Below are 25633 nucleotides of genomic sequence, written 5' to 3'. Positions count from 1 at the left end.
AGCTGCTTGCTTGGTGCCTGTTTGTGCGTGTAGATTTGAACAACTGATTTATTTTTCTGACAGAAGAAATGAGGTATGCAGGGCAGCCATTCAGATGGAGGAGATAACAAAACAGTTTCGTTCTTTCTGGCAAGTGACAGCAACACATAGTTGAATAATTCATTCACTGCTGTACACAGTAGGAAAACCAAAGTAAGTTCCTCCAGGTACCGCTCCCTCCATGGCCATGAAGATGGATGGGCTGGAGCTGATAGTTTGTATGAGAAGGACAAGGAAGCAGCTCCATGTGTGCCCTGCTATGGTCATGGATAGTGATTTCTACAGAGACTGGAACATGAAGTGCCAGAAAGAGACCCCTCAGGAGGGACTGGCCCTGCTCTGGCCGCCTCTGCTGCCTCCAGGTTATTTCGCTTCTTTGCATAGTGTTGGTGCATCTCCATTAGTCTTCTCAACTATGTGCACTGGGATGAAAAGAAGCCCAAAGTCTTTCCTGTAGGCTGGCACAGTACCTGGGGAAGTGGGAGAGCAAAGCTGTGGGACTTGAGGACAGCAGAGCCCTGGCTGGTGTCACTGTCTGGGGTGAGGATTTGGCTCGAGAAGTCTAGTGAGAAGAGAAGAAATCAAATCTCTTTCTAAATAAAATCCCAGGTGCAAAGGGTGGATTGTTAGCAGTGCTGTGCACCAGCAGCTTGGATGCAGTCCTGAGAAAGAAACTGTCTTATTTAGTACTAATATTATACAGGCAGGCTGGAGGGATTTGCCCCAGAAAGCTCTGTAGAAGTCCTTCTGGCATAATATCTTCTGCTCTAAGAGCTGGCTGGAAATTTCCCAGGCTCTGTTTCTTAATTAGCTCTGGGAAGCCGGACGATCTGATGAACTTGCATCCTCAGCCCACCCTCCTGCCTCCAGCCAGCTCTGGGTCCCGCTGGGCTCGGTGTCAGGAGAACTGTGCTCTCTCAACCACTGAGCCATCCTGGGAGCCCAGGATCTGGTCTGGGACCCTTCTTCTGAAGTTATTTAACATGTTTTTGCAATCAGAGCAGTCAGTTTTAAAGTCTCAGTCTTCATTCGTCTTCAAAATTGTGGATAACTGATAAGTTTTATCCCAAATTGTGTTTAGCTTTTGCATCACAACAAAACTTCCTTGCAGTTTTAGGCATGGAATCTGTTGCTTTTCCTGTTCTGTGATTGTCCATAAACAGATCAGTCACATCTTATATCAAATAGCAAATACTGCCTACCGTCATTTAAATTTTGCTTGCAGGAGCTGCCAGAAAAATGGAACAATATAAAGAAGCTGGCGATAGCTGTGAAGCAGCATGTGGCTCCTCTGCAGGCGAACGAAATGACAGTTGTGCGCAAGAGCTGTGCGGCGTTTGATGTTGAGCAACACAGATTCAGAGAGCGATTTCGGAAAGAAGCACCATTCAGGTACAGTGAAATTATAACATCAGAGAAGCCCTGAGGAAGAAAAGCTTCATGGGATCATCTCGGAGTGTCCTGAGGATGTGTTCTTGAACCCTTGCATACATTTCCTACCTGCTCACGGTGTTGTATCTGTTATGCCCTGGGTGTTTTGTCCCTGCAAACACTGTAAGGTGTTAGCAAGAGATTCAATCTGGATGCTGAGTGCACAATATTGCTTAAAGGGGTTGTCAGCAGTGCCATGTGGCTGCACCATCAACGGGTACTATAGATGTATCATGTCTGCTTTGTGTCTCAGAGGCACCATTTGTTTTATGTTTTCTTTAGAAGTTGTTACAATATCACTTATGAAGAATAAACGTTTCTTTCTAGGTTTGACACCAAAAAGCCTTATCAACTGCTGGATACAAAGCACATTGAGATTAAACAAATGGAGTCATCCATGACCTCGATTTATGAATCAGCTGGTCTGTTTGAAGTCATAGTGCCAGACTATAAACAACTGAAGCAGTGCCGAAAGGAGCTGTGTCTTCTCAAAGAGCTCTGGGATATGATCTCCCTTGTGGGCACTTGCCTTGATGACTGGCAGACCACCAAATGGGCGGATATTAACGTGGAAAACATGGATCTGGAGTGTAAAAAGTTTGCAAGAGAGATTCGGAATTTGGATAAGGAGGTGAGGGCGTGGGATGCTTTCACTGGGCTGGACAGCAAGGTGAAGAACATGCTGACGGCCCTGAAAGCTGTGGCAGAACTTCAAAATCCCGCCATTAGGGAAAGGCACTGGAATCAGCTGATGCAAGTGACGGGTGTGAGGTTTGTGATGGACTCGGACACCACGCTGGCTGACCTCCTGAAGCTCAACCTCCATAACTTTGAGGATGAGGTTCGTGGCATTGTGGACAAAGTGGTACGAGAAATGAGTATGGAGAAAGTCCTGAAGGAGCTAAAAATGACTTGGAGCACCATGGAGTTTCAGTATGAGCCTCACCCCCGGACGAACATCCCGTTGCTGAAGTCAGACGAGGAACTCATAGAAACTTTAGAAGACAACCAGGTGCAGCTGCAGAATTTAATGACATCCAAATGTATTGCTTTCTTCTTGGAGGAAGTGTCCATATGGCAGAGGAAGCTGTCCACAACAGATTCCGTCATTTCTCTCTGGTTCGAAGCGCAGCGTACGTGGTCTCACTTGGAGAGCATATTCATAGGCTCAGAAGATATACGGGCACAGCTTCCTAAGGTATGAAATCCCAAATCCTATTTTTCCTGTGTGGAAAGCGTTGAAGAAGAGCCTCCATTACACAGAAGAAGGTTGTCTATATTGCCGTGTTCCCCCAAGCATGACTGTTCTCTTCCTGCATTGCTTTCTTGGAGGCTCCCTTAATGCTACAGCAGTTTCCCCAGTGTTGCCCCAGGATGTTTTTGTACTGTTGGTTGTGCCTGAACCCTGCTGAGAAACTGTTTTTCCTCCCCTCCACCATTGCACAGCAGATGCAGAGTTCCTGGAGGCTGAGCAGGAGGCTGCTGGCTTCCTTCAGTGATACAGGCATGTTCCCTCTTTCCTTGGAGGGGAGAAGACGGAGATAATTACTCAGATGGTGCAAATTGTCAAATCAGAGCTGGACCAGGCAGCTTTGCAGTATCCGCTTCCCTGCCTCCAGTGCTGGTGCAGCAGGAGAGCAGCTCTTCTCCCACTTCAGCTTCAGAAAATTGAGCAGAGTTGTCACTGATGCCCTCCTCAGGGTTGTGACCTCCTCAGGGCTGTCTTTGAGTCCAGCTTCCAGTCTTATTCCCTATTCTCTTGATTATTTAGAAAATCTTCCAAGCTTGTTCCTGGCCCCGCTGGACCACTCGCAGCCCTGTGGAGGAACCTGTCTTTCACTCACGAGTGACCCACAGTTGGCTGTGTGACCCCCGTCCCTGTTCACGAGCAGCATCGCTGACAGCACCACTGTGGGACGAACACCCACGAGGGGATGTGCGCAGCCCATTGACCCCTGGACAACACACTGTTCTGTCTCCAACCCTGCACTCTGCTCTGCTTGGACTGTTCCTCCATCTGCTTCAGAGAGCACGCTGTGCTGAGTGTCCTGGGGGCAGTTTTTGGCCCCTCACACCAAGAAAGCCCTTGTGGTGCTGGAGCAAGTTGAGAGAAGGGAATGGAGCTGGTGAGGGGCTGGAGCACAAGTGTGATGGGAGCGGCTGAGGGACCTGGGGGATTCAGCTGGAGAACAGGAGGTGAGGGGAGACCTTCTGATCTCTGAACTGCCTGAAGGGAGCTTGGAGCCAGGGGGGGTCGGGCTCTGCTCCCCAGGAACAAGCGCCAGGAGCAGAGGAAACGGCCTCAAGTTGCGCCAGGGGAGGCTGAGGTTGGATCTGGGGAACAATTTCTTCCCCAAAGGGCTGTGGGGCATTGGAACAGGCTGCCCAGGGCAGTGCTGGAGTCACCATCCCTGGAAGATGTATAGATGAGGAACATGGTTTAGTACTAGATTTAGGTTATGGTTGGACTCAGTGATCTCAATGGTCTCCTCCAGCTAAATGATTCTATGATTCTGGGCACACCTCGCTCACTGGGCAATATATACAGGTGCTGATAACCAGTGCCCTGAGGCTGTACCATGTGCCAGCAAGCTCTTAATATCCAGGAGCTATCTAATGTCATGTATGAAATTGCATCATGATTTACATTTGCATCCTGCTGGGCAGCTGTCTGCATCTCAGTAGCTGTCTGGCAGTGGTATGAACCATAGAACCATAGGATGTCCTGACTTGGAAGGACCCATCAGGATTGTCAAGTCCAACTCCTGTCCCTGCACAGGACACCCCACAATTCACCCCATGTGTCTGAGGACGTTGTCCAGTCTCTCCTTGAACACTGTCAGGCTGGGGCCGTGACATCGCCCTGGGAGCCTGTTCAGTGTCCAGCACCTCTGGGTGAAGAACCTTTTCCTCATGTCCCACTGCCCTCCCTGGCACATCTTCTGCCATTCCCTGGGGTTCTGTCACTGTCACAGAGAAGAGCTCAGCCCTGCCCCTCCTGCTCCTGCTGAGGAACCTGCAGCCCCATGAGCTCTGCCCTCAGTCTCCTCTGCTCCAGCTGAGCAAACCCAGGGACTTCAGCCGCTCCTCATACGGTTTCCCCTCCGAACCCTTCACCAAGTTCATGTCCCTCCTCTGGACACTCCAGTAGCTTTATCTCCTTTTCTCCTGTGTCCCCAGCCCTGCACACAGTGAATGCTGCAGGTGAGGCCGCCCCAGCACAGAGCAGAGCGGGACAATCCCCTCCCTGCCCGGCTGGCCGTGCTGTGCTGGATGCACCAGGACACGGGGCCCTCTTGGCTCCAGGGACACAGGTGGCTCAGTCAGCAGCTTCTCTTCCGTAAAAGAAAGACTGAAGCTCAAAGTCTCTGTAGCTGAGCACCCTCAGGATGCATCCAGGGCTGGGGGGATGTGCTGACAGGCTGTGGGATGCTCACCTGGAGCTGGATCTGTGGCGTGAGTGTAGGGAGGGCTCAACCTTCCAGATGGAGCCTTGCTCCTGGGGCTGAACACAGGGTAGCGTGGAAGTGTTACCTGGACTGCTTGGAACACTTGTTCAGTGTCCCGCCTCACTTAGGAGGCCTGACCTGGGAAGAAGGGAGGAGCAGAGATGTTTTGAACATAGCTTGCTTTATTCTTCAGTGTTTAGCTCCAGAAATTCAGAGTCCCTGTTAGATATGGAGCATAATTGTTGATGTGGGCCTCCGGTGCTGACATGGGGTTTCCATACCCTCATTGAAGGCAAGGAAGGGCTCTCCTCTACAAGAGTCATCATACCCGTTTTGTGGATGGGTGTTGGGATTCCTGTGCTGTAGCAGGAGGGGAGGAGTGCACTCACATGAGGCTGGTAGCCTTTCCACGGTGTGGGAGCATCTCCTGCTGCTGCAGCCAGGGAAACTTGGTACTTCACCTGGGCATGGGAGAGAGAGATTTATGAGGTTTTCCAAGGGGAATTAAATCCCATGAAAATGGTTGGTCCTAGACATTGCCTCCTGCATGGAGCACTTTATCCACAACCCCTTTGGGATACAGTGACAAGAAGGCAAGTGCCTGTTTGAAGACTAGTTTCAGGCAAGTCAGTGGAAGAGCCATTCTGGAATGGTGGAGGGGTCCCTGTCTGCACTGGACAGAAGGTTTTCCCCTCAACCCAAAGACAGCACCCAGAGGATGGAGACCTTTAGCACAAAATCCATGTTTTACCATGAACATGTTTGTGTTGCTTTTTAGGACTCCAAACGCTTTGAAGGGATTGATGTGGACTTTAAAGAACTGGCCTATGAAACTCAGAAAACCCCAAATGTGGTTGAGGCCACCAATAAACCAGGTCTGTCCCGACAACTGGAGGACATTCAGAGTAGGTAGGTACAACTTCAGTCCCAGGATTTTGTCAGAGACTGGGATCAGCTCTAATAAGTTGGTTTAACCTGTGCTCCAAGGCTTTCCTTCTGGACTGTGCGTTCTTTGCATTCACACATTGAGTCTTTTTATTCATGATCCATCACCCTGAAGCCCCCAAGGTGGATTCTGGCTTTGCGTATGTGCAAACTCTTATCTTGAATATTGATTTGCACACATACAAAGCTAGGCACTCAGTTGGTTTTAATAACATGTGGCCTCACTGCCACCCCAAATTTGGTGTCTTAAATATCTATTTAGCAGTCCAAGCAGGGATATCTGCAGCAGAGCTGATCCCATGTGCTTTAATTAACAAAATTATCTTTGTGTGTGTACCCTTCACAGATGGTATAACTAAACTCCCTGAGAAAGACCTTAATGTCCAGAGATGGATACAGTTCTCACCTAACATATGAGCTACTCTACCTGGAACACACCTAACAAGTTAACGTGATAGCTGTTGTGTCAGTAATAACTATCCATTTAAAATAGAGATCTAATTTTACTTCCTAAACAGATAAGGCCCGTGTTCCCCACAGAGGACTAACTGCATGTTATTTATGAACTTTGAAAGCTCAGCAGCAGTTTAACATGTAAACACTGAGAGATTCATTTTAGAACGGAGCAAACAAGTTTCTTTTCAGGCTTCACAAGCACAAAAAGCTGAGTAGGTTTGAATCAGACTTTAAAATGTGCTCATTAGAATAAAAGCAGTTTTGGAAACTTTCATCCTAGTGTGAAATCACCTGTGGCAGTTGAGAGCTTGTCTAAAACAGTAAGTCAGACTGCAAAGCCTTTCTAGCCTCTTCTTCCACCTGTGTTTCTGCTTTTTGGTGAGGATTCTCTGACTCTTTGTCTGTTTGACCCTTGGGAGTGGAGAGAGATCTATGAGTTACTATGTGCTTTGTTATCTATTTGGAAAATGCTGTAAAGGACCAGCCTGCAGGCTCAGCTCATGTCTGGCATTTCCCCATGGGAGGGGAGAATCTGCTCGATAACCCAAACTGTAGCACGACACATTAAAGGATATTCACCCGCCTGTCCTGGGCTCTATTTTTCTGCTCTTCTCCCCAGGTTGTCCCTGTGTGAGAAGGCTTTGGCTGAATATTTGGACATGAAAAGATTGGCCTTTCCCAGATTTTACTTTGTTTCTTCAGCAGATTTATTGGATATTCTTTCCAATGGCACCAACCCACAGCTGGTAAGCCTTGCACTATGTCACCTTCACATTTTCCAGCTGTCAGTAATGTCAGGGTGGAAGATGCTGTCTAGGGACTCAGCTGTAGCTTATCCTTTCTTGAGTGCCTTTTCTCCCACCCTCACTTGGATTAACAATAACTCTTTCACTGCTGGCCTTCATCTGTCGTCTCTGAAAGGCAATGCGCACACTGTATGTTGTCCCATCTGTCCCTGGTGATGCTTGCAGATGGTTCTGAAAGCACTGCACAGAGCAGAGCTATGTTCTTGATACCATAAAAACAGTGGGTTTGTTTCTGCTGGGATACAGTGAGGTTGGGGGAAACCATTTCTTGAGGATCTCAGCCAAAACTTGTTGCTGAGCTTGGTTCCCCAAGCTGGGATGCCAGCAAACAGCATCTGTTGTTGAAAGAGCCACAGACCGATCATTCAAATGTGACAGTGTTGACAACCGAGGGCTTGGAGACGTCTCTGTTTTTAGGCAGAGGAGACATCTGCTAGTCAGCCACTTCTTCCTTCCCCCATGCAAAGGTCTTTGGGATGGCCTGTTTACAGGGGAAGAGCAGAACACAGCCTGGAAGAGGTAAGACAGCTGGTGGTCAGACAGTGGCTGTGGCCAAGGCAGGACTTCCTTGGGTTGCCACCCACCCCTGCACAGCTCTGCTTGGCTTTGTTTGGGACGCATCTTTTATTCAGAGGTTGGTGCATAAAACCAGTCAAAACGTTCACAGCAAAAGGCGAGTGTTGGATGATGAACAAAGTCCTAATTCTGTCTTTTGGTAGCGAGTATTTTCACTTTCTTCAGGCTTTCCACCATTTTCAGTATTGATGTGAGCACAGGAATGGAGCAGGTTTGCATGTGTATTTGGAAATGCTGTTGTTTACCTCTAACCTTTAACGCTGCTTCTATCTGTGTCTGCTGCTGGGTGATTTCAGCCCACAGAGTATCATAAATACATAGTTGATTGATATTTAAAATGAAGAGGAAAAAAAAAACACAGGAAACAAAGATACTGTGTTGAAATGCTCTATTGAGTAAGAAGAAATTCCTGGTGTTTTCTGTTATTCAAAAGTATTTGCAGTAAAATCAAAGTAAATGTCAAGCAGTATCATACATAGATACACTCTCAGCCTTCCCAATGTAGTTTCAAAGTCTGATGATTCCTAAAGGAGGATTAAATACACAATGACATTATCCTCGTGAACTGGGTGCTGAACTTGTGCAGATTCAGGTGCGTTCGGGCTCTGGCAGCAGGATCGCAGCAAGTGCTGGGGTTGTGTCCGAACCCTCCAGACTGGACAGGGTCTGGGAAGGGGCAGCTGGGGATTTGTGACCAGAAGCTTCTACATGTAAGAAAAAGTTTCTACGGTTTACTTACGGTTTGAAAAGAGATAAGCTTATGGCCTCAAGATACGCTTAATGGCCTCAAGTTGTGCCAGGGGAGGTTCAGATTGGATATTGTAAAAAAATTCTTCCCAGAAAGGGCTGTGGGGCATGGGAACAGGCTGCCCAGGGCAGTGCTGGAGTCACCATCCCTAGAGAGGTTTAAAAGACATTTAGACGAGGTTCTTAGGGACATGGATTAGTGCCAGAGCTAGGGTATGGCTGGACTTGATCCTGAGGGTTTCTTCCACCCAAAATGATTCTGTGATCTGGGGGGATGCTGAGTGCCCTGTGCTTCTCAGAGTCACTTAGCACCTCCCAGGGTTTGGCCCTGCTTGTATGTGTGTGAGAAGCTGCGTCCACTTGCAGCACAGCTCATGAGAGGGAGGGTTGTAGTTCTTTGTGAGTCAGTGAGTCAGAATTAGATGGACAAATCCACCTCCACCCTTCCTTCTCTGAAAGCATCAGAGCATTGGGCATCTCACGCAGAATCCCAGAATGTCAGGGTTGGAAGGGACCTGGAAAGCTCATCCAGTGCAATCCCCCCATGGAGCAGGAACACCCAGCTGAGGTTCCACAGGAAGGTGTCCAGGCGGGTTTGAATGTCTGCAGAGAAGGAGACTCCACAACCTCCCTGGGCAGCCTGGGCCAGGCTCTGCCACCCTCACTGAGAAGAAGTTTCTTCTCAAATTTAAGTGAAACCTCCTGTGTTCCAGTTTGAACCCATTCCCACTTGTCCTATCACTGGTTGTCACCGAGGAGAGCCTGGCTCCATTCTCCTGACACTCCCCCTTTATATATCTGTAAACATGAATGAGTCCCCCCTCTGTCTCCTCTTCTCCAGCTCCAGAGCCCCAGCTCCCTCAGCCTTTCCTCACATGGGAGATGCTCCACTCCCTTCAGCATCTTGGTGGCTGCGCTGGACTCTCTCCAGCAGTTCCCTGTCCTTCTGGAACTGAGGGGCCACAACTGGACACAATATTCCAGGTGTGGTCTCCCCAGGGCAGAGCAGAGGGGCAGGAGAACCTCTCTGACCTACTGACCACCCCCTTCTAACCCACCCCAGGTACCATTGGCCTTCCTGGCCACAAGGGCCCAGTGCTGGCTCATGGTCACCCTGCTGTCCCCAGGACCCCCAGGTCCCTTTCCCTCATTTCTCATCTCCCCTATGGGAGTTTTTCTACCTCTCTGCTGTAATTGAGAGAGGCAGCTCCTGTCTGGGACTGCTTTGGGAGCTTCCCCTTTCTGTGGGGACGTCAATCCTAGGAGAATCTCACCTTCATTGGCGTGGGGCGCGCAGTGATGCAGTTGTGTGTTACGCAGTGGTCTGGAAGAAGTGCTGGTGACCTGCTCAGCTCCCAGCAGGCAGATGCTGATGTTGAGAGCCCACAGCATCTCCCTGTTGGCTTTGCAGACTCAGATGGAGGTGAACAGGAAAGAACTGAATTATTCTTTTCCTTCTGGAAGAGTGCTTTTGGTGAACATGGTTGTTGTATAGGAGGTCTGGGCTGTTTATCATAGGTCTTAGGCAGAAATAAAGATCTTTCTTCTCCATGAAAGAGAATTTAGGATATTTCACTAGCACAAAATCAGTTTCTAGTAGTGGAAAAACAGGAAAGTTCATAGTGAAGAAAACTCCACGTTGTGCTGAGAATAGGATGAGGTGGAGAAATGGCTACAGACTTCTCATCACTACATGTAGGGAAATTTGGGGTAGGAGTCATGAGGTGTTTCAATGTTTTCTATGCTTTTGCTCTGTATGGAAGATTTCCCAATGGAGAAACATGATTTATTAAGGCATGTCTGTTTTCTAAATTACGTAGAAATAGGTGGAAGTATTACAAGAGACAGCAAGAGGCTTTTGTTGGCAGTATGTTGGCCACATTTGAGAAGATGTGGTGCTACCTAAATATCCAAGATATTTTGTTAACATGATTTTGCTTGTGACATGTATAGTGATCTTCATTCCGCTCGTCCTATCTCGGTTGCTTTATTTATACAACCCGTTTTGCAGGTGCAACGTCATCTTTCCAAACTCTTTGACAGCTTGGCCAGGATGAAATTCCAGCTGGACTCTGAGCAAAAGCCAACCAAGGTTGGCCTGGGAATGTACAGTAGAGAGGAGGAGTACGTCAGCTTCAGCGAGCCCTGGGACTGCAGTGGGCAGGTGAGAGGGAAGTCCTTGTCTATCAAAACTGTCCGGTGGAGTCTGCTCCCCTGCCCCTCGTGTGAGATCCCTTGCCAAGACGTCATAGAGCTTCACTGCTCTCCCTTGGTGCATGAGAAAAGCTGGAAGAGGTGGTGATTTAGTACCTCCTTACACCACAACCTTTCGTGTCACTCTGGATAGGTCCTCACTAAGGGGGGACGTGGATGTCGCAGTCCACTGTGAGAGAAAGAGCTGTGGCATTTTTCTGACTAGGTTTTTAATTTGATTTTTTCTAAGACCTTTTGAAGGTTAGTCTTAAAGCTTGCTACAAATATCCTCGGTGAGGGAGGGGATGCAGACTGAAAAGAGACTAAGCTATTCCATAGTACCTCTGCACGGGTGTGTTTGGCAGGAGAAGGCCTTTTACCTGTTTCTCAAGTCTTCATTATTTCATACCACGAGTGAAAGTATGAAATGTAAGAATCAAGCTACTGCTCAGCTTATCTATCCTGGTAGTTTCACCTTTCTGCATGGTCTATTACAGGAAGCTAAAGTACGTAATACCGGCTGCTGAGCTCCCCAGCAATGGAGCTTGCTGCGTTCAGTCTGTCTTCTTGTTGAGGGCTTTGCCTGTGAAATATGAAATTCAGCAGGAATTGTGTTCCCAAGTTTGGCAGCATCTTTCTTCTGCTGCTGGCAGACTGCCCACATCCCACCAGGGATTCTGTCATGGCCTGGAGGTGGAACACACCTGACCAAATTATTCATTGACGGAGTTCATTTTGGTTCCTCCTGTAGCTAGAGTTCAAGAAAAAAATCTGTCTTCTGTTCTTGGTGTCTGGAAGTAGATGCTAATCCTACAGTACCAGAATTAGCCAAATCTACCCAGTCTGAAGGAGGCTGTGAGGTTTGGTTAACTCATAGAATGTCCTGAGCTGGAAGGGACCCACCAGGATCATGGAGTCCAAGTCCTGTCCCTGCAGTGACAACCCCACAGGTCACCCCGTGTGTCTGAGGACGTTGTCCAGTCTCTCCTTGAACACTGTCAGGTTGGGGCTGTGACACCTCCCTGGGAGCCTGTTCAGTGTCCAGCACCTCTGGGTGAAGAACCTTTCCCTCATGTCCAGTCTAAAGAGAACTGAGATGCTTGCCTCATTTCCTATCTTCACTAATTACCAAAGGCACTTAAGAAGAGCAAATGTGTTACTGGGATTTAATCTCTTTTCCAGGTTGAAGTCTGGCTCAGTCATGTACTAGACAGCATGAGGGCTACTGTGAGGGATGAGATGACAGAAGCCGTCATGGCTTATGAGGAAAAACCAAGGGAACAATGGCTCTTTGACTATCCTGCCCAGGTATCTGCCACTGCTTCTTATCACCACTCAGGCTGGCTCGTGGAAAGGTAGCTCTTGGGTTCCCCATCAGTCCTGCCCTTCCCTTCTTTCAGCAGCTGTGGACAGGCATGTTTCTGGCCTCCACCTTGCTATCCAGGAGAAAGGGAGGATGAGTTGTCCTTTATCCTGGCGGTCTCCTGATGGAGTTTTCAGGCTGAGCTCCATGCTCTGGTTGGGGCTCTTGGTTGGGTGACAGAGCCCAGGGGCTTGGGCAGTGCAGTCTGTACAGCCAGAGCAGTGAGAGGTGCAGCAGGAAGGCAAAGTGGTGAGGCCTGATAAGAGTGAAGAGCCCCTCAGATGCACCTCTGACAACCTCGTGGTCTCCAACTCTTCCTCCTCTGCTGTGTCAGGCATGTGAAAGGTGCTGATTTACTTATAACTAGCTGCTAAATGTGTCTATAACTGATATGGTGTTTTAAATGAATGTCATGGAGCAGATCCTTGTTGTACTGTCTGCTGTGACTACTGTATGAAAAAATACTTAATTTCATGTCACGGATGTTTCATCCTTGATCTCCCTGTGGATCCGACACTCTTGAACATAAGGAAGCTTTGGTATTTTCCCTGATACTGAACCAGCCTATTTCCCTAGGTGGCGCTTTGCTGCACCCAGATCTGGTGGACAACCGAGGTTGGGATTGCCTTTGCCAGGGTGGAGGAAGGCTACGAGAATGCGATGAAGGAATATCACAAGAAGCAAGTGACCCAGCTGAACACCCTCGTTACCATGCTGATCGGGCAGCTCTCCAAGGGCGACAGACAGAAAATCATGACCATTTGCACCATCGACGTGCATGCTCGGGATGTGGTGGCAAAGATGATAGCACAGAAGGTTGGTGTTGGAAGTTCAGCACAGTTCTGTGGGTGCTGGAGAGGGGGCTTCAGGGGGCCCAACCACTGGCCATTCAGATCACTGCCGGTCTCAGTGGGAGACGTATGACTAAATTTATTTCTACAATGTTTGTAGTAAGTGTGCAGAAAGCCCCTGTAAGCCTGCAGAGCTGTGCTGTGTCATGGCCCTGCAACACCAACTTGTGGTTGCTGCAGATTCACACCAGGAGTGAGAGCGCGGCACTGCGTCCTGGTGCCAAGACATGTGCTGGTGGATGATGGTGGTGTGTTGGGAGGCTGCTGGACTCAGTCTCAGTTTTGACTTTAGAAAGTAAGTAAAAGCATTCAAGCTTTGTTCTTTGTAGCGTCCTTTGTCTGGTGTGGGGCCACAGGGACTTATGTGGGACTTCCTTCTCCTGCAACACCTCTCCCACACTACTCCCCTGTCCCTGACACCATGCCAAGTGTTTAGCCTTGCAGGTGGGTGGGAAGATGCCCTGAATGTATTGGGTTGTGGCTCTTCCCTCATCTGTGTCATCTCAGAGGCAGCCAGGCTGCTCACAGGGTTTCTGTCTTCAAGGCTCAGCTGGGCTCAGTGGTGCCTCGGTCCAGCCTGGGGTGAAGTGATGCATCTGGACCTGCCTGCTGGTTGTGCAGAGAGCGCTGGCCATGCCTGTCTTTGTCCACCTGTCCCCAGTCTGTTTCCTTGGTGCTGTCTGCAACCTCTTCCTTGTCTAGATGGCCTCTGCTCCTTCTCTCACTCTGGTTGCATTATGAGACCTTCTTCATGACTTGCTGCTTCTTAAATCTATTCAGGAGTCTTTTTGTAAGGCTCTTTCTCTTGGCCATTAATTTTTTCCTCTCCCACCAATGTGGTCACTAATTTGGTTCCTCCCCTTTACTGATGGGAGATGGGGAGGTGATATTTCTCACCGCATTGCAAGGAGGCGGCCTTCCTCACCACACCTGCCTTGCAGTGAGGACCAGTCATCCCCCATGAAAATTTTATAGCAGTCGCTATTTTGGCCCCCGAGCTGCATGTGTCTGGCATCCCCGGCCTTCCTGTGATGGTGTTTGTGGGTGTGTTGCAGGTGGACAATGCCCAGGCCTTCATTTGGCTGTCACAGCTCCGGCACAGATGGTCAGATGAGGAACGGCACTGCTTTGCCAACATCTGTGACGCCCAGTTCCTGTACTCCTATGAATACCTTGGCAATACCCCTCGGCTTGTGATCACTCCGCTGACCGACAGGTAAGTCCCTGGGACACAATGTCATAGCTGGGCTTTGCCACACAGGTAGAGAGAGAGATGCCAACCAAAGATGGATTTAGTTCAGACACCTGTATCCCTCTTGTTCTGTCTCCATGTCCCAGCACTCCAGTGGTCGAGCTCTAACTCTTATCTGGTTTTTGGTGGTACCCTCTGGGGAATTTGTACATCAGATCCCTGGGTGGGATTCAGCTCACACATTAAAACACTTGTGGGTGTCTTCCTGTGCACAAGATGTCCACAGTCCATAAAGCTGGTGAGTCTAGAGAGCTTTCATCCCATCTTGAAGCAGACATCTACCTGGTTGCCTCAGTGGGGACACCTAGGGTTACTTGAGATACTCTGTGTTGTCCCACCTGGCTTCCAGCTGCCAATCCAGAAGTGTAAAAGTCTCCTATGGACCCCTTGTCATATCTCTCCACCCTATGTGACATTTCAGCAACCAAGAGCATCTCAGGTGGCTCTAGTCACCTGTGTTAGTCAGCTGCGTCAAGCCCCCAGGTATCATCAGGTTTTGTTGGCTATATTGACTACACCTCTGTGGCTTATACAGGTAGTATAGATACTCACATGTGGACACCACCCCAGTGTCCATCATCAACATGATGGAGAAACTTTGGGACTTGCTGCAGCTTTGAGTTGGGTTCACTCATAGGCCACCTGAGCAGGTTTCTGTCAGTGACAGGTCTTCCAGAAAAGCTGTCCTTTTCTCATACTGCCTGAGATGTGCCCAATATCCATGAGTTGTATGAGGATCCAGAGAGAACACAAGCTGGACATGAAGAGGTTTGGGCAGACCTTGGTGGAAGATGAGTATCTCTTGGAGAAAACAGAGCTGAGCAGAGGTGGTAATTAATGCCAAGAAGGCTTTCAGCTCAGACATGACCCCTGCTCACGTACAGCTTTTCAGAGGAGAGGCTCTGCTGAGTGCAATGCTCTAGTGCTATTGCCCTGCAGCCCACAGTTGACCTATTGGACATATTTCCTTTTTTCATTCATCATTCACTGTGAAAGATGTTACATCACCCTGACCCAGTCACTGCACCTGACCAGGAGCGGAGCACCTGCAGGCCCTGCGGGCACTGGCAAGACGGAGACTACGAAAGATTTGGGGCGAGCCCTGGGCATCATGGTGTACGTGTTTAACTGCTCCGAGCAGATGGACTACAAGGTATGGCTCCCACCTCGGCTGCAGTGCGGTCACATGGGGCTGGGGATGCTCAGGGCCCGAGCAAACCTGAAGGATGAGAGTAATCCAATGGTACCTGGGGTGCATTAGGAGAGGTATGACCAGCAGGTCAAGGGAGGTTGTTCCTTCCACTCTGCTCTGCCCTGGTGATGCCACATCTGGAGTTGTGTCCAGTTCTGGGCTCCCCAGTTTAAGAAGGAATAACTGCACAGAGTCCAGCAGTGGGCTACAAAGATGCTGAGGGGTCTGGAGCTTCTTTCTTGTGAGGAGAGACTGAGAGAGCTGGAGCTGTTGAGCTGGAGAAGAGAAGCTGAGAGGGATCTGATCAATGGGATCAATATCTCAGGGTGGGTGTCAGAGGATGGACCAGACTCTGTTCAGTGGTGCCCAACGCCAGGGTGAGGGACAACGGGCACAGACTGAAACACAGGAGGCTCCATCTGAACATGAGCAGAAACTTGTTTGCTGGGAGGTGCCAGAGCCTGGCCCAGGCTGCCCAGAGCGGGTGTGGAGTCTCCTTCTCTGAGACATTGAAACCCGCCTGGACCCACCTGTGTGATCTGCTCTGTGACCCTGCGTGAGCAGGGCTTGGACTGGGGGATCTGCAGAGGTCCCTTCAGCCCCACCAGGCTGGGATTCTGTGATCACCTCTCTCCAAATCCCTGCTACACTCCTTTAAGCTGAATGCCTTTTCCTTCTCCTCCCGTTCCTTCTCTAAAATTTGCACAAGGTTCTTCAGGAGGCAGAGACCCGAACTATCTCCTCTGCCTCATTATGCATTTCCCTTCCTTTCTGGAGTTAGATTTCATGTGTAATTCTTAAAAAATGTTGGTCTGTTCAGTTGAGACCAAGGCTGTGCTGATAGTTGGGCCCTGGTCGTTTCTTCTCGGCGTGCTCGCGACCTGGCAGCCCCTGGCACGGGGAGGGACCTGTCCTGGTTTTCTCAGGATCCTCTCCCAGAATAAACCCAAAACATAGTGAACCTTCAGCCGCTACAGAGCACTGAATCATTAGGCTGAGTCTTGCTCTCTGCCAGTCTGGCACGGTACAGTGATTTTGGTAGCCTCGGATCATATTTCATTTAGCTTATGGGCTCTCCCAGGAAACGGGACCATCAGTAATTCAGCACAAGTGACCTTTAAATGAAACTGGTGCACAGATATATCGAGAAAGTGCAATTAGCAGATAAAGTGGCAAGCTGCGCAGAGCTATAAATATTATAATTGAGTTGTGCCTGCTGTTTCCATGCACTTTTCTAAATACCCACAATAGACTGTAAATTGCTATAAATAAACAGGCTGGGAAATAAAATCAATTTTTTGCTGGAGTTGATTCCATTTATGATTTCACTCTTGTAATCTTTGTTTTTGTTTTGTTTTTCCAGTCTTGTGGGAATATTTACAAAGGCCTTTCCCAGACGGGAGCCTGGGGCTGTTTTGATGAATTTAACAGGATCTCAGTTGAGGTCCTTTCTGTGGTTGCTGTACAGGTGAGTGGAGAAACACTCATAAATAAATACAAACAGAGCAGAGCCATTCTGCAGTCTTTGGAGCAAGGGTAAAAATGGCAATTGCATATTGCCGGTTTCAGTTCTGTGTATAGGCAGGTGTGGGATTAGATCTCAAGATTAATCACATGAATATCACAGCACTGCCAAGATGTCGCAGTTACGTGCTGCAAAGATATTTGTCACTTTTCTTGCCCCAGTTACAGCATTTGTGCCAAGACAATTCTTTGTAGCATCTTTTCCCAGACCACTACGCACCATGGCTCTGTACCTGTTCCTCCTCAGGAAAGCACTCGTGTCATTAATCTGCTGTGAGATAATTGCAGCACATCGTTTCAAGACAGAGAAGCTGCCTTGACTTGCGGCTGCTCAGTCTGCAATGTAGGGAATAATTTTCACAGAGGGGAAGAGGGGTGTTTGGGGCAGATCCGCTGGACTTCTGGGGGTTCCTTATCACCCCTGGTCAGGCACAGGTTGTGTGTCATACTCAGGAAATGGGAATACATTCAGGATTAATTTTCTTAACCTGTCTCCAAAACTATATGGCTGTGGATTTAGTTCTGGTGTCTGTAACGACAGCTCTGCCAAGTGGCTTTGGAAGGTATTCCTGGCCAACTGGCACCATTCCTTGGAGGAATGTGTGCAGCCCCGTGGTGCTCCCAAAAGCCAGTGTCAGCTGGTGACACTCGGGAGCTGGAATCTGGGGCAGATCTGCGGCCCTTGCTGACGCGCTTGCCCAGGGTACCCTGACACCGTGGGATTAAACCTGGGACAGAGCTATTGGAGTGGTGCCCAGCTGGGCATGGGTGTTTCCCCTGGCGAATGGTTTCTCATCTCCTCTGTAGTTTAGCTGCTCAGTGCATTGTGTTGGTGAGTCTCGTGTGAAGCGCAGCAGCATCCCTGGAGAAGGGCTGGAAGGGAGACTGGCCTCCCCATCGTGCCAGAAAGTCCTGTGCTCTCGTGCTTATATATATAATCTGTCACTTCGCGTCCTCCTTCCCCTCCTCTTACCAGCCCATGAGGAAACCTGGCATTATTTTATACAGGGGAAGCCTTGGGGGGCTTCAGTGCAGAAAACTGAGGTGCCAAAGTGCCCAAGTTCTTCAGGATCCAACTGTCAGCTGAGTGCGTGTTTTAGGATCCTAATATCTGATTGAGGTGCTGAATTGTTCCTGGACTCCCTTTTGGGCTCAGTGTTATAGAAAGATATAAAGCTCAGAAGTTTCTACACTTCTGTAAATGTTTCGGTCAAAGACATTGTTCTTAACCCCTCCATGAACTCCTCATTCTTCTCATCTGTTTCACTCATAATTGGTACCTTATGTGGCATCCCAGAGAAGCCCCTGGCAGGTACAAGAGTTTATGTATCATTCCCTCTCAATTTCTCTTCCGTCAGGTCCTAGTTTAAAGTTGTCATTGAAAAAAAGTCTTTGAGGATCTTGAAATAAAAAGGGAAGCTGAACAAAAGAAGCCCAGGAATGACTCAACTGCTAATGGTTCCCTCGCTCCTGGCTGGAGCGTGGCAGCTGAAGAAAGCGGCACGGCCGTCATTCCATCATGGTGTCTCCTGGCTGCTATTAGGAGTGTTACCATGGCGATGTTTAATTGGCTGTCTTACTCATGCAGCTGATGTCGATATGGTTCCTTACAGGGAAAAATTCGATTAATTGCTTTACTTTGAGATGGCAAACAGTAGTGAGGTTAGAGCGGTGAATAGAGAGAGATTTGCCCCTCGCTGAGGTGCTGTTTGCAGAGAGGTGAACTCTTCGGAAGGAGAGGAATGAGCAGAACAAAGCTGCAATCAGGCAAATATAAAAAACAATATAATATTAGTGAGTGAAGGTGTTAGGAGAGGTTTTACAGCTTCTGCCTTCTGGTTTTGGTTTTAAATCAAACATCTGATGTCCCAAAATCTTTAAAAGTGATATCAAGTGGTCAGTTTACAACTGAGCTGAGGCCAAGCTTATTGGGAGGTGCTACCCCTTCTCTGGGCCTGGTCAGGGAACGGAGCAGGCACAGGAGGGTTTTGGGATGTCCTGAAGAGCAACGCTGTGTGGGGAGAGGTGAGATGGGTAAAGGGAATAATGGGCCCATATTGTGATAGACTTTGGGGAGTGCGTTTGGGTGTTGGCTATGTTGTGGATACCTGTACTGCCCTGTGTCTCTCTCACACATCAGACCTCTGCTGGGCTGGCTGGTTCAGAGATGGTGGAGCCTTTGGTGGTGTTTTTGCTGTGAGATGTGCTGAGCAGTGTCCCACAGGTGATGTCAAAAGCCAAGGTGAATGCAGGCAGTGCTGGGAACATTTCCCGCTCCTGAGTTGCTCTTCCTGACCCACGTTCATCATTGTCTCATGGAGCAAAGGTGTGAAGTCTTGCAACTCCTTTGCATTTTGACTTTCCACTCTCTTCAGCTCTTTTTTCTGCTTTGCCAGAGTTTGACTGAGATGGGAAATTGATATTGCCATGCTGATGTACTCCAAACAGTGTATAAAGCTTTATGCTGCCGGTAAAAAATAAAACAGTGATTAGCCCCATTTGTCACGAGGCCAAGAGTAACGAAGGAAGCACCGTTGTCTGATGTGTTTTTCATAAGTGAACGCTGATACTATAGTACTGTCTTGATTTCTAGGTGAAGAGCGTGCAGGATGCAATACGGGAGAAGAAGAAATCCTTCAATTTTCTTGGAGAAGACATCAACTTAGTACCATCAGTAGGCATTTTCATCACCATGAACCCTGGTTACGCAGGGCGAACAGAGCTACCTGAGAATTTAAAAGCTCTCTTCAGGTGAGTCCAGGTCAGGGTTTGTGACCTGGCAGAAACTGTCTTTTGGAACATCCAGGCTCGACCTCATGTCCTTGGGGAATTCACTTGCATAGGGCATTCGCAGGTAGTTTAAGCCTTGCACAACAGGCCTGGGTCTGGGCACGCACAGGCAGGGCAAAGGAGCTCTGTCCCTTGTCGTGGGGAAGGCAGAGGGTGACCTGGCTCATAAAAGAAGGCCTAGAAGATGAAGCTGCAAATGCGCTGCCTGTAAGACCTGTAGTCAAGAAATACTTGTTCTGCAATGCCTCCTCACCTGTCATTTTAGGCCGTGTGCGATGGTTGTGCCAGACTTTGAGCTGATCTGTGAAATGATGTTGGTGGCTGAGGGATTCATCGAGGCCCGGGTGTTAGCCAGGAAGTTCATTACTCTCTACCAACTCTGCAAAGAGCTCCTGTCCAAGCAGGTGAGCCTGATTCTGTGGCTGAGTGGTATGATGAATCTCCAAAATCAGCAGAAACATGGCACTGTGCTGCTCAGCTCCATGGCTAACGTTTCACAGCTTTTATTTAATGACTGCATTTGCACTGGCTGCTGGGGGAGAAGAGGGTTGGTGATCATCGGAGCAATAAGATTTTCAGACTGCTTTACTGGAGCATCTGCAGGGACAAAAGCATTTGACCAGCTGCATTAATGGGAGACCTTTCAGTGAGTTTAAATGACACCATGTTTGGGGTAGTATTCAGTGACCTTTTGCTTTCCAGTCTCTTCCTATTGATTCTCCTGCCTGCAAAGGGTTTATGGTGTCCCTCTCTGAGTTCAGCCTTAGGCTGGTTCCAGGTCTTGTTAGAGTTACTGTCAGTGCAAAGCAAATCAGATTTTTCCTTGTCATTATTTGTGTAGATCGAAGCTGGGTCCAGAGGAGACCTGAATCAGGATTCCTGATGATACAAACCTGATCTTGGCTGTGCCAGCATGAGGCTGGGTGGGATATGCTCTGTCGCAGAAACTTGGTGCTGTGCCTTGAGGGGCCTGGTGGAAGCCATGGCCTCCCACACAGAGCAGTCAGCTGTCGAGCTGTGCTCTGGAGGGTGTTAACAGGACAGAAATATGAACAGTTGTTTGTTGGCTTGAGAGTTCTTCTCATGCCGTTTTGTGGTACTTTTTCAGCAATGTCTTTACTGACCCCTTATTCCTGGACCTCCTCTGAGACCAAACAGGCTTGTCATCTTGTGATGGGCAGGGTGGAGAAACTTGGGTCTTTGGGGCCTCATAATGGACTAACAAGCCTTTCACCTTGGTGGCTCCTGCAGATGCAGGGGGCTGGCTGGCCTTGCTATAGGTGCTTTATGATTTAGGTGAAACAAATTGCTTTGGTCTCTGGAGTGCAAATCCTGCTGCTGTCTTACTGCCAACTGTGAGCCCATGTGATGGTCTGAACAGCTGAATTATTTGACTCTTTAATACTGTCCCTGACGGGAATCTCACCTACTGAGATGGAAACCAGGTCACTCAGGCTGGAGAAGGTCTCTGGCCACAATGCAAATAACAGATTTAGATGTATTTTCATTGCTTACTAGTCTGGCAGTTTGGGAATGGTGGTTCTTCACCCTACATGGTACTGTCTAAGCATAAACTCATGCCTCTTTTTTTTTTCTTCCTCTGGTGTAGGATCACTACGACTGGGGCTTGCGTGCCATTAAGTCAGTGCTAGTTGTTGCTGGCTCCCTCAAGCGAGATGACCCAGAGCGACCCGAAGACCAGGTTCTGATGCGCTCTCTTCGTGACTTCAACATCCCCAAGATTGTGACGGATGATGTGCCGGTGTTTATGGGGCTGATTGGGGATCTATTCCCTGCACTGGATGTGCCTCGGAAGCGTGACCTGAATTTTGAGTCGTTTGTGAGGCAGGCTGTGCTGGACCTCCGGCTGCAGGCTGAGGACAACTTTGTGCTCAAAGTAAGACCAAGAGATCTTCTGCTACACCCACATCGCCATCAAATCATTTGGGTTTTCTCAAACAGCTTTGCTTCTACAAAGAGAGCTCTGCACAGCATTGTCCTTGCAGGCAGATCTCGCTGGAGGGCAGTCAGCTGTGCTGGGTCTGAGGCAGTTGCACCTGCTCCTGAAGTCAGCACTGGATCAGTCTCTGGGCTTCCAAAGGGGCCAACTTTTGTAGGCTCATGAAAGTGTAGCCCCTGGAGAGCAGGGCCTCATCAGGTGGTGGTTGTCAAGTATAAACAGCGCTGAAAGTTTATCTGCAGGCTGAGGATTTCACCCATTGTGATTAGAGTGGCTGGACCAAACTCAATTGTCAAATCTGCTTGTGTCTCAGGGTCACGTCTTTCTAAAGAGGTGGCCCAGTGGGACCTATTTTATAGACCTGAACTTCAGTTTGGCATCTTTGTCTAAAATTTGGGAGTGTTTTTCTCAGGTGGTGCAGCTGGAGGAGTTGCTGACGGTCCGGCACTCTGTCTTCGTGGTCGGTAACGCGGGCACGGGCAAGTCTCAGGTGATGAGATCCCTGAACAGGACTTACCAGATAATGAAGCGACGTCCTGTCTGGACAGACCTCAACCCCAAGGCAGTCACCAATGATGAGCTCTTTGGCATCATTAACCCAGCAACAAGAGAATGGAAAGACGGTAAATGTCATTTCATGTCTGAAATATGTAGATAAAGACGGGTATTTTTAATGAATTTCCCGAGCAGCAGCAGGGTGACTGGTTCTTCATGTGCAGGTCTGAGAGCCCAGGTGCTTGTCTGCTGCCTACAGCCACATGACAGTTTGTTGTTGAAAGGATACACAGGATGTTTTAGCTCTTTGATCTTCAAATGGGAAATATAGCATAAGCCTACTTGATCCTATTGCCCTAAGAATAATTTTAATGCCCATTAATACCAGCACTTACCAGTTCCTAAGTGGGGCAGGCAGTTTTTGGGAGTTGGCTGGACCAGTGATGGAAGAGATGTCCCTCCTGCACTGTGGTGTGCACTGGGACCCCAAAAAATGTCCCATCCCCAGGTTTTCATTGCTGATAGCACGCACAGCAGCCTTAACGTCAGTTTTTCCACTCAGTATGGCTGCCCGATCTCTGTAGCACACCAGCGTTTGCCAAGCTGTTGATCCTGCTTACTCCTGAGGAACATTTCAAACTTGCTGGAAGATTACAGAAAATCTGGAGTGGAAATGTTGGGTTGTGACTAATACATAAAGGCAGCTTCGATTTACGTGTGCGGCGGGTTTGGGAGGTGTGGGGGAGGTGAGGGAAGACATTACCATGAATCATCCACAGCAGCAGATGAGCTGCCACCCACCTCCCCTGGCCCCGCCATGGACCCTTCCCGACCCCCTGCTTTGCTCCAATGCCAGGTTAATTTCTTTCTAATTGTAATTAGGGAGCCTAAATCAAAGTGGCAGAGGGACGTGCAGGGTACAGCCTGAACTGTGCAGACTGGCTGCAGCAGTGGCTGCAGATCGAGGGCAGCGGTGACACCGAACAGCAGGAGGGACATTTTACAGGTGACTGTCCAGTGGTTTCTGGCCTGCGATGGTTTAAATGAAATAGTGGCACTCCTCCCTGAGCTTTCAAGGCAGATATTTTCTGCAGTAACCATTCCTGAAAATGTTGTTTCATGTTGTCAAAGACCAGCAAGGCAATCTTCACCACAGCCTAGCAAGAGGTGACCTGTTCCCTTACAGATCAGCCCCTGCTTTTCCGCTCCCCAGTTTTATCCTGTCACATTATCAGAAGTTGAAAAGGTCCTACATGTTAGGTGGTAAAAGGTCCCATATGGGAATCCCAAAAGTGTTCTTTGCAGAACAAAACTCTTCTTTTAAACCCCAAGAGAGCCGTGTGCTGTGGATGCACAAGGTCAGGACAGAGGCGCTTTCCTCTCCCCGCTGCCGCGGTGTATCCGAGGGAAGCCCTGATGCCCTGAGACAGCAACTGTTTCTGATGCTAATAATGTCGGAGTGGTTCCCAAGGCGTGTGTCCAACACGTAAGGAACTGGCTGGAGGCAGAGGCGCTGAAGCGTTATTTTTGTTGACCCAGTCTCGGGATCACACACCTGTTCCAGGTGAGCCGTTCTGCATTTGCTGAGCACAAGCTTTGTCTTCAGTCAGATGGTGCCACTAGCTGTTCCTGATCTGGATCACAAAGAAATAGCTTGTCCTGGAGAAAAAAAGAGAAAAAAAAAGAGTTCTTGTCACAATTCACTGGAAGAGAGGCTTTTTTTTAATGTTTGCCTGATGTTTTTTCATGAAGACCAGCATCTCCCGAGGTATTTTCACATGTAGAGGAGAGCAATAGTTTTGTGGAGTTTTCATTTGCTCTGCAGTGCTGCTGCTCTATTCCCAGCCTTCGTGGTCTTCTTAACATTCATTATTTACTCCCCTTGAGACTCTGTATCCTCTCTCTCCTTGATTTTACCAACATTTTGTTCTGTCATTCAATGTCATTCTGTGCTTGTTCTCCCCTCAGTCTCACTAAAGCCATGACCCAGCGTTTAATGCATCTTGATTGCCCTGATATACTTTGAGCCACAAAAAAATATTTATAAGGATTTCCTAGGCATATTCAGGTGGTTTTCTCTGCATTGTATAATTCATGCCGCCTTTTGCCTTTGAGTAGCTACTCTACATTTTTCTTATCCCTTATGATTCTCGGTGGGAATGAAGCTCGTGCGTAGGTCTGCAATCATTTTCAGTAGTGATAACTGATAACCCTTTTTTCACTTTAAAGCAAACTAGAACCGTATTGTGATATAGTAATATTTACGTATAGGCACATAGAGTTTTGCATGTTTGAGAGGAAAGCATTAATTAGAGTAATTTTTACTGTGTTGCTGGAGAAAACCGTTAGAGCAGGTGTCAAGTTCAGTGTTCATCACCATCTTCCTGTCACCCTCCCAGGCCTGTTTTCATCAATCATGCGAGAGCTGGCCAACATCACGCATGACGGTCCCAAGTGGATGGTACTAGATGGAGATATTGATCCAATGTGGATTGAGTCTCTTAATACTGTGATGGATGATAATAAGGTAATGAATATAAGTTAAAGAAGGAGATATTCTTTGACTGCATGGCATGGTTCAGCCTAAAAATGCAGATGCTGAAATAACACCTCCTAGAATAATGCGGTTGTGTTTCTTCAGATACACCAAACAATATCACATATAGAAAATGGTGCATGAGGGGAAATAGCTCAAATCATGGTTTCATTGTAATTTCCCTTCCTGGAACTGGGCTCATGGATAATCACAGATGTCCTGATTGTAACTCCAGGCCCTTCAAAAATAGGGTGGGGTCATAATTCCACACCTTTTTCCGCCGCTCGAAGGGAGTGCTGTTCCTTTGAGTCATGGAAGACAGTTCTACTACCTGCTGGAAATCAGCTGCATTCCCTCAAGGAACTGTGCTGGCAGCAACCAAGCTTTTTAGTGCAAAGTGCTGAATGCTTTTCATTCCTGTTCCTGGGGAAGATGTCATTCTGTCTGTCTGTCTGTCTGCCCAATGCAGGTGCTGACCCTGGCGAGCAATGAGAGAATCCCTCTGAACCCAACGATGCGGTTGGTGTTTGAGATCAGCCACCTGCGCACAGCCACCCCAGCAACCGTGTCCCGAGCGGGTGAGTCCTGGCCTGAGCTCCGCACTGGGATTTGCCGTGAACCCAGGAGGATCTAGTGCCATTAACCAGTCTTCTGTTGGCCAACTTGACTCCTGTTGCAAGTACCCAACCTGAGATCACAGCGGCCGTGGGTGGACAGGGCAGGTTTCTGACAGACAAACTGAGGATCCTGACCCCAAATGCACATGTGGAGCTGTCATCATCCTGGAGATTTACCCAGAGCACTCTGACTGTTGGTGGGTGATCATGGCTTCAGCGTTGCTGAGTGCTCCTGTTGTGCAAAGCCCTTTGGATGGACTTTATGAGGAGAAGGACAGTGTCTGTCTCAAAGAGTTCTTGATCTTCTGAAGAAGTGCATGAAGTATGGGAGAAGGGAATGGAGGTGTCCCCTAGTTTTACACATGGGGAAATGGGGCCCAGAGCAATGAAACTGCTCAGACAAGACAATGT

The 25633-nt window shown here is 48.5% G+C and overlaps 1 pseudogene; it reads left to right on the top strand.

Moving 5' to 3' along the window:
- Positions 1–25633, top strand: part of LOC136115906 (dynein axonemal heavy chain 9-like) — a 119392-nt pseudogene that overhangs the window by 38353 nt on the left and 55406 nt on the right.

The sequence above is a fragment of the Patagioenas fasciata genome, chromosome 12 (genome assembly GCF_037038585.1).
Source record: "Patagioenas fasciata isolate bPatFas1 chromosome 12, bPatFas1.hap1, whole genome shotgun sequence".
Lineage (NCBI taxonomy): Eukaryota > Metazoa > Chordata > Aves > Columbiformes > Columbidae > Patagioenas > Patagioenas fasciata.
Note: the sequence above shows the minus strand (reverse complement) of the source record. Positions and strands in the feature narration are given on the sequence as shown.